The 9,946-nt window shown below is 45.0% G+C and overlaps 1 protein-coding gene across 1 annotated transcript in view; it reads left to right on the forward strand.

Annotated features, from left to right (window-relative positions):
- Nucleotides 1–9,946, forward strand: part of Fam91a1 (family with sequence similarity 91 member A1) — a 184,635-nt gene that overhangs the window by 14,506 nt on the left and 160,183 nt on the right. The window lies entirely within an intron of this gene.

Raw genomic sequence — 9,946 nt, forward strand, 5'->3', positions numbered from 1 at the left:
AGTTAGAAATGGAGTTTTACTCAGCCACAAAGAAGAATGAAATCATTTCATTTTCAGGGAAATAGATAGAACTTGAAAACCTTATGTTAAATGAAATAAGCCCAGCTCAGCAGGTCAAGGGTCATATGTGTTTTTCCACATGTGGAAACTTGAGAGGAAAAAGGAAAAGAAAGTTGTGGGGTGGTCTCTGAAAATCAAAGGGACATCAACAGAGTAGAGGAAAGGAACTGGGGGAGGGAGGAGTGGAGGGAAAGAGGAAATACTGGGAATAGGGTTGGCCAGATTATGTCACAGGGCATGTGCATACAGGGCATGGAGCAATGAGTCCCACCATTAGGTACAAGTACAGTCACCAATAAAAATGGGGAAAAAAACCACAGGAGGAATTACTTCTGATTTTCTGCAGCACAATAAGCTAACCATTATCTACTCAATCTATATTTCAAAATAACTGGGAAAAAATTATGAAAGTACCCAACACATAGAAATGATTAATGTTTGAGGAAATGGAAGTGTTTGTTATCCTAATTTGATCACTGTAAATTGTATACATGTATCAAATTATTATATTATACCCCATTAACATGTCCCAATATTATGTCTTAATAAAAAGAAAAAGTTAGTTAATTGGCTTCTTTTGCTTATAACGAAAGACCCCAAATGAAGTGAATACATAATAATGATGAGCAAATTAAGAAGTGTTCCAAGAAATGCAAATCAAAACTAGCATTTTTAGCCTATAAACACTAATAGAGATTTAAATGATGTTAATATTCAGTTGTATTAAGAATACAGTGAGACAGACATCAGACATCTGCATGGGCTTTTATTGGTTTTTCCTTTCTGGAAATTATATTTTGCATGATGTACCAAGAGAATTAAAAAAATCCATATTTTTTGACCTGATAATTGTATCTCTAGGAGTTGTCCTGAGGCAATAGCAGGAGATGCAGGAGGTGGAGGTAGAAATTTATGTAGAAAGACTTGGCTACAGAGTTTTTTTTATAGTAACAAAAAATTGAAATTTACTTTAATATCCAACATTCATAGGATAGTTAAAGTAAAGAGGTGGTATCATGTCATAGTTAAAAGTCTGAGTTCGTGAGTTGGTCAATCTAACTTTAAGTCCTATTCTGTAGCTGATAAACCATGTGTCCTTCAGCCAAGCTCTTGGACTTTCAACTGTAAAATGTAAAGAAACTCATATTACCCAATGGAGGTATCCATCCTTCCAAGGTGGCTCCTATTGATAGCCTCTTCCTAAGACTCCTGTCTGTATTAATCTGTTTTCTGTTGCTATAGCAAAATACTGGAAGTTAGATACTTATAAAGAAAAGGGGTTTATTTAGCTTACCATTTTGGAGGCTGAAACTCCAAGTTCGTGGGGCCTCATTTCTCTGGCCTCTGTGAATCCACCGCCCCCTCCCCATGACTATCAAAATATGGCAGAGAAGTAGAAAGGGAACTGGCCTGTGCAGAAAGCCCTTGAGTGTTGGGGTGCCCTCGCTTTGTAACAATACATTCTCAAGAGAACTAACTCTGTGAGGCCAGCATTAATCCTTTTCAAGGGCAACATCCCCAATGACCTAATTATCTCACGAGGCTCCGCCTCTTAATAGTTCCACTCTTAATACCACCATTTTGAGGATCCAGCCTCCAGTTTTGAGGAGCTTATCCTCTACCTGCTTGAGGGACAAACCATATTCAGACCCTAACGGACATGTCCTTGCGTGGTTCTCTCCCACACTGGAAAGGCTGACCTAGATACCCAGCAGCAGGTGGGAAAATGATGGAATATGACTTCTGAGACTAGATCACAAAAGACATGGTGGCTTCTGTTTGCTATTTTGGATTATTCAGTATGGGGGACCCAGCTGCAAGGCTGGGGGGCACTCAGGTGTCCTTTGGATTAAATAGTATGTTGCTTACAGAACACTTTGTAAATTGTCTTTCACTTAATAGGTACTACATGTAGTTATAATTTTATAATTATAATTTCATGCATCGATATGATAGAATTTGACAAAATAAAGTACAAAGAAATAGATTAAAGTGTTAGGAATATTTATCTCTAGGATGGCATGATGCTAATTTTTTCTGTTTTGTTTTGTATTTTCCAAGTTTTCTACAATTACTGTTTTAGGTTGTGTTTATTTATAATCATCTGTACTCTTCTCTTTTTGCTTAAGCATTATTTGTGTTTGGGCATGCAAACCATAAGCCGAGAGAGTCTGAAAAGCAACTTTCATGCAGGAGACATGCACGAAATTTGGGATGTGTCAGGAATTCAGGTCCCAAAAGCCAATGTAAATGTCAGCAAGGGTATTGAATCCATGGCCAGTCACTTCCTTCAGCCTCACAATTACTTATAGGGACAAGAAGTACCCACATATAAATGTATGTAAGAGTAAGCTAAGAGGAAGGGCAACTGGGATGATAAAAGCATTTGGGTAAAGAATGAATATAATTAGATGAGTGAAGACATATTGGGGGGAAAGAGCATACAGAGAGGAAGAGAGGGAGGGAGGAGAGTCTTAGCAATGCAAACTATTGGGTGCTATGTTTTTTGTTCATTTGCTTTTGTTTTTGATTTTTGTTTGTTTGGTACTGGGGATTGAACCCAGGGGTATTTGCCACTAAGATATATCCCCAGATCTTTTTATTTATTATTTTTTTTTAAAAATATATTCTTTCACTATGTGAGAGCTGAGGCTGGCCTCAGACTTGTGATCCTCCTGTCTCAGCCTCCCAAGTCTTAGATTATGGGTGTGGGCCACTTTGTCTAGGTGCTAGGTATTTTGTATAACATATTTTTCATGTTCACAGTAACTCTGAAATGCAGAATGTTGTAAGGTACCATATTCCATTTTAAGTACTTCATATATATGTATATATATATTTAATATCTGTCTATCTATTATATACACATGCCTCTGTGTGTGTGTGTGTGTGTGTGTGTGTGTGTGTGAGAGAGAGAGAGAGAGAGAGAGAGAGAGAGAGAGAGAGAGATGATGATGATGATGATGATCAATTCTTCCCCTTTGGAGGGAAGAAAGAGCAGAGGTCTAGGTGGCAGAAGCATGGTATCTCAGTCAAGGGTTTTTGGCTAAAAACTAAAGAAATCCTCTCTGGCCAATCCACACAAATAAAGGCTGACAAGCCATAAAGTCAGGATTCAGAAATCTCAGGGCAACTCTCAACACCTAGCGCCTCTTCAGGGACCCCTGCTGGGACCATCCACCTCCAGCTCTTGTGGTCTTTGAGTCACTCCTCTCTGGGCCCAGTTTTGAGGAAGCGTGAACTGTTGGCTTAGCTTGGGCACAAGCCTTTCCCTTGCCTAGGTGAAAATGGGACCTCCCAAGTCTGCAAGCAGTAGAGGAGAGGGGGGAGAGGAGAAGAGAGTGGTTTCCTAAAGTAGAACTGAGGTGCTGCACAACAATCAGGGCGTGGATGGATGACCAGTGGGGAAAACAGTGAATACCCAGTACACCTGGGTTCTAGTTCTGGTTTAACACTAATTACTTGTCCACACAAGTAATGGTTGAACTTCTCTAAACCTCAGTTTATCCACTTGTTGAATGTGTACAATACTGCCTGACCTTGTTTATGCAAAGAGCATATAAAATCAGTGAAGAATTATAGTAGGTCCACCATCTTTATCAGAAAACTTTGTGCAAGTATTTTGGTATTCTTGGGTGCAGGAATGTTTTAGCCTTTATAAAGGTAATAAGATGCACAGGGACTATATGTTGTGAAACATCATATTGGACTTTGACTCAGCACCTCATAATCAAAGAATAGCATTGCTACACCAAAATATATGAGTATGCAACCAAAGTGACATAAAAGACTAAAAAATAGTCAATTTTTGTTGTCGGGCTTTGCTGCCAAGTACATTTGCTACAAATATGCAAAAGAAACAAGCCCCAATCTTGGTTTCTAGGGTTTCCTAGCTCTCAGAATTGTGATAGGGATTGTGGATATGTATTATTTCAGGTCGGTTTCCTCCCAAACATGGACTCCCTCTTTTTTTCAGTGGGTTTCTGGTTGTCTTGTTCCTTTTTTTTTTTTTTTTTTTTTTTTTAGATTGTTGAGGAAGAGACCAACATAGCTTCCACTACTCTTTGGAAACCCAAAGAGTGGAAGCTTGAACCATCAGAAAAGCTGGAGTTCCGGTTAGAGGATATCTTCCCTTATAAATTTAGTTCTCATTTCTAGGTCAGCGCCTGATAGTCATGACCCTGGTGGAGATCAGTGAATCATCCAGTCACGGGGTTTGGGGACAACTCAGCAAGAGCGGAGTGGCTTCAGGAGTGCTTTTGGCTGAAGTTCTCTAAGGTGCAGATTACAGGTCCACTCATGCAACCGGCCCGAGGCCCACATTGTGGTCCGATCTGATTCTCACCCAAGCTAAGAATGTGAGGCAGGGCTCTCACCTGGTACAGCGTGATCTCTGGGTAGATCTCGGAGCCCAAGGAAGTTGCTCCTGCCAAGATGGTTCTTTTCCCTCTCCCCAGAAGAAGGAAGATGGACTGGGAGCCACCTCTATTCATATTTGCCCTCTCAACGTCATCCTCTTCCATGGAACTAAGGTCAGGGTGATTTGGGGGACCCAGAAACGATGTCCATCTCATATCTTCTTGTTGTGTTGTTGGACTTTGTGGTATAAGGGGAGACTTCTCCAGGCCAAATCAGTTCCTAATGCCCACATTCAATAATCTGAAACCCATTTATATAAAGTATATGTCTCCTGTTCTTGAAGGAGTATGGTATGCATGGGTTCAAACTCCATCTTTGCCCTTGACCCTGTCACTTTATCTTTCTGACCATCATTTTGATCAGCTGAGTTGGGATGGGGGCAGAAGAGGTTCTATTGGCTTTAATATTCTATAATCATCTTTGCAAATGTGATTCGCGAACTCCTTCGCCTCTATTCTCCATTCATCCAAACCATAGTGTTTGAATACTTAACTATGTGAACTGTTTTAGGCACTGAAAATACATTGTCTCTGGTCTTAAATTCATAGTTTAGTGTGATAAGGTAGAAAACAAATCTTAATAGAAGAAATGGAAAGTGATGATAGACCTACCATGTGCTGGGAGCCATTAGCCAAGTAGGTATGACAATTTCCTTGCCAGCGTACCCCATGTTGCAGTGACATTGAATGTATGTGACCTTGCTCAAGGACCAAGGCCGATTAGGGTGTTCCCGGTTTTAAGATAATCGTGTTTAGGGCGTTCCCGGTTTAGGTTCCAGGTTTAAGGTTTAAGATTATTCCTGCTGGGAATAGGGCGTGTCCTGCTGCCTGAGTTCCCCTTGAGTTCTCACGGGATTTAGACAATATATTTTGGAGATAGAAGCCCAGTGGAGGTGGATTTGGGCAGAGAACATGGGATTTGGGCAGAGAACGTGGATTTCCCCAGAACGTGATTGTAGACGGCTGGTGTGAGTTCAGGAATAAAGAGTTGCTGTTTGAATCTACAAGCTGTGTGGTGGCTCGTGATTGTGTGCCCAGCCAGACTGCGGCATTTGTGCCCAGCCAGACTGCGGCAACCATGGCTAACCAGACAGAAGTTGGGGAAGGGTCTTTGGAGGGAGGTGACATGTGAGAAGAAAACTGATAATTTCTTAGTAATGTTTGTTGAATGTATGAATGATCAGGAAGGAGTTAGTCATGGGGAAAAATGGAGGAAGAACATTCTGGCAGAGGAAAGAGGTGGGGATTGCTTTTGAACACTAGCAAGAAGGGAGTGGGGCACAGGAAGAAGAAAGTCAGAGGTGACCAGAGTCCTGCAGATGGGGAAAGGAGTCGGGTTTTATTGTCAGTGCAAAGGGAAACCAATGGCAGAGAAACAGAATCCGATTCACATTTAAAAATATCACTGTGCAATGTGATCCCACATCCCACCCATCACAGTGTCCATGATTAAAAAAGGCAGAGACTTCCCACAGTGGGTGAGGCTGTGGAACTCCTGGAGACCCCAGACACTGCTGGCAGGGGAAGAGATGGGGATGGCGAGTTTGGGAAACAAATTGACTGTGTCCCTAAAGCTGAATATGTGAAGCCCTACCACCCAGCCTCTTCATTCCCAGTTATGTACTGAACAGATCTGTGTTCATACGTTCACCAAAAGTTCTGCACGAGAATGTCTGCAATAGCTCCAAATGGGAAATGGCCCAAGAACTCACCAAGCATCCATCAGAAGCAGGAGTTGTGGTATCCTTGTGGCCCAGTATTCTAAGCCACGAGAATGAGCAGGTTTAAACAAGGGGTTTAAACAAGATGATCCTGGTGGCAAGATGTGCACATGGCCACATGGGGAACTGCACAGCTTCATGTTGAGCAAGAGGGGCCAGTGTGAAGAATTCCGACTTTCGGATTCCATTTATATGCCTTTCAAAATCAGGCGCAACTAATCCAAGGTGTTGGAAGTCAGGATAGTCGTTTCCCCTTGGAGAGTCGAGTGGCTGGAAGTGGGTGTGAGGGGCCTGGGATCCTATAGCTGGTTCCATGAGTGTGTTTTGTGGCTTTCTCTAAATAGTCCTTCGTTCTTGCCTCCACTGGCCGAGTGGGCCTTGATGCTGGGAGCTGGAGGGAGGAATATAGGAGACCGTTCCTCCTGGCTGTCACCTGCTTTCACATTTGTCTCAGGAGTGCTGGGCATGTGGGCATGGCCACAAGGATCCCATGGCTTCGTAATCTATCCAGGGTCTCGTGCTTAGTCCACGGAGGGCTGCCCCTCAAATGCAGCTTCTCGATGCTCTTCCAAAGCCCACTGCTGCTCCCACGCTCCAGGATGCCTCTCTGGTCGGGAACAGGCCTCTCTCTACCTCCTGAATCAGAAACACCGTCTGTGCATTTGAGAATTTGAGTCTTGAAACTAAATCTGAGAAATTAAGTATTTTGACCATTATTGCTAATTACTTTTAAAAATGTTTTTGATTAAGGGGATAAAAATATTATAAGTTAAAAAAAATAGGTCCGCGCACGGTCCATTAACCCCAGGGAGAGAGAGGGTGGTTTCTATTATCAGATTTCTCTCTTGGTCCCACTCCATGGACATATGGAATCATGTGTGACACATTTTTGCTCTGACCACAGCATTTCATGAATTTTCAGCCACTGAATAATAAAATAAATCATTCCAGACAAAAAGAAGAGGGCGATTTTGAGGGCAAAAGTATTTCCTTGAAAACTTTTATTGAGAAACAAAGGGCCTTGGCCACATCCGCAGGGCTCAGCCCTCATGGAACAAAAATCTCCCGTCCTAGGCACGGAGAGCAGGTCACCGTGTCCCCAGCGGATGAGGCGTGGTGGCCAGGCGTTGGAGATCTCTGAAGTCTCTGTTTCTATGTGTCTGTAGCTAATAGCTAAGCGTTGTTTGTCCACAGGCAAATGTGTGAGAGCGCTCCTCTGGGCCTGAGCACCTGCCGAGGGGCCTCGCCTCCATTTTATTCTTATCTAATCCAATGGAGACTGTTTATTCTTTCACACATAAAGGAATTCAAGAGCCTAGAGGTAGAGCCAGAATTCTTGAGGTAGGAAACTGATGAAGGGGTTTAAACAAGGGACTTTAGATGACAGATGGGTTTATCCCCCACCCTGACTGTCGAGGACGGGGTAGAGAGAAAGGCCATCTCTCTGCATAGTCTGGCTGAGAGGTGGCTGGATCCCACGCCCTGCAGCCACTCAGAGCGCTGTCCCTGTCCCTGCCTTTCTGCTGACGTGTGATACACTTCACTTGTATACCCGAAATTCTCACCTCTCAGTTATTAACTCTGGCTTAAATATTTATATGGTTTTCTTAAGGGTTTCCTCCGCATTGAGCCCTGAGTGGGAGGAGGAAGATATCACAACTCCTAAAATGTCACCTGGGCCACCATGTCCTGGAGAGAGTGACAGAGTCGATTGCAGCCTTCCTTCATGTGGGAAGAGCCAGAGGGTGACCATCCAGAGCCCATTGTCCTCTGCAGTGGACACAGCTAGGCGAAGGCCCTTGAATGCGACACCCTGCCTGTCGGGCACCCTGGAGTGAGGAGGAGGGTGAGGGAGATGGAGAATCAGGTAGTCCTCCTGCCTTGTGAAGGAGTCGGCGGTGGCAGAGCCGGTGCCAGGCGGCAAAGCCCAGCCACCTTTGCCCGACCTTGTATCATCGTTTTATGGGGGAGACCAAGGCCCAGGGCAGGGATGGGAACAACGAAGATCATTGCTGGCTGTGCACACCTGGGACCTCGCCTGTGCCTGCGCGGTCCTAGGAGGGGGTGTGTCAGCTCCTCGTGGGTCCTTGTGGCTGCTGGGACGGATGACTCCGAACATGGCTCAAGACACCGTGGTACTTTTGCTATGGTCCTGGAGGCCAGAGGTGGGAAAGCAGGGAGGACAAGGCCACGCTACCTCCAGAGGCCACTGGGGGAGCATTCTGTGCCTCTTCCAGCATCTGGTGGCTCTGGCATTCCTGGGCTTGTATCTGTGACACCCACCCCTGCCCCAGCCCTCGCCCATCATCTCCTGGGCCTCAAATCACCCTCTGCCTTTCTCTAAAGGACGCTCGCTGTTGGAATTAGGGTCCACCCAGATATCCAGGGCAATTTCATCTTCAGATCCTTTAGTAATTATATATTCAAAGTCCTTTTCCCAAATACAATCATAGCTTTTTTTGAGGAGAGGCTTTTAACCCACTGCACAGGGATATCATCACCTCCATTTTACCAACGAGCACACTGAGGCTTAGAGGGGCAAAGAGATCTTTCCTAGGCCACACAACTAGTAGTAATAATGGCTAATTCATGGTCAGCACTTATATGTCAATTCAATTAATCCTCATAAAAGCTCTCTGAGGGGGCTGGTATTATGCTAGAGAGAAAAATGAGGAAACAGTAACAGAGAGGTTGATTCATTTTCCCAAAACCTCACAGCTAGTGGATTCAGAGCTGGGTTGACGCCAGGACTTCAGACCAGAGTCGGTCTGGTCTCATCTATTCTGAGATGAGCCTGCCAACCTGCCTCTTCCTAGCTTCCTTCAGACTCTTGAATCCCTGTCTGTGTCTTCAGAACACCATTTTCTAGACCACTGACGTGTTGTGTGGTGGGGAGTCACCGGGGTATTCAGGGTCACGGGCCCTGGCATTTTAATTGAATCAAACAAGTGAAACGAAGAGGAAAAGACACTCATGATTATCTTCAGGGAAAACAAAGACCAAATTACCCACATGAAGAGAATGACGTAGCATTTGAACAGGGGCCTGGAATTCCTGTAAGATTGCGCGAGAGCTGACATTTCAGAAAGCAGGGCCCTTCCCCAGCACCCCTGCACAGATGGTGCTAGAGAGTGAAAGGGGCTAGAGCCAGGCAGGGGAGGCACCGCAGAAGAGGTGAAGGTCCAGTGGGAGTTCATTAGGCAGGGCAGGGAAAGGCATCCAGCAGAGGGAATAGCATGTGCAAAGGTACAGAGACATGGCGTGCATAGTGTGTGGAGTCTGAAGGAGGGACCAGGCATCCTGGGAAGGGTGAAGCATTCATGAAAAACTGGGCACAGTTTGCCCTCTGGGGTGTTATGGATTTTAGTTAGAGATGGTGAAGGAGAATTCCACCTGCTTTGGGCTTTGAGTGTAGGAGGTGGATACTTGGGACTTTGTATTGTCACCAGAGGGTGTGGCTACAGCAGAGGGTGAGGAGGATCATGAAGAGGTAGCCACCTGGAGGGGGACTGGAGGCTCCAGGCTGGGTGCCAGGGAGGTACCCTTGGAGCCACCCCTGCTGTGGGCAGAGAATCAGGAGGGGTCTGAAAGCAGAGTTTCTTTCCTGCCAGGGACAGGCCATTCTGTGAGGGGACCATCCCACGCAGCATCTGCTGGCCAGGTCCTGGCCTGTGGGCCTGACGGTGGCCTCAGGAGAGCCAGGCCTTCTTTTCAAGTGCCCACTGGGAGTTGGGACCGGGTGGCATT

The sequence above is a fragment of the Marmota monax genome, unplaced genomic scaffold, assembly GCF_021218885.2.
Source record: "Marmota monax isolate L192 unplaced genomic scaffold, Marmota_monax_Labrador192_F-V1.1 WCK01_AAM20220418_F8-fsc00003, whole genome shotgun sequence".
NCBI classification, from domain to species: Eukaryota; Metazoa; Chordata; class Mammalia; order Rodentia; family Sciuridae; genus Marmota; species Marmota monax.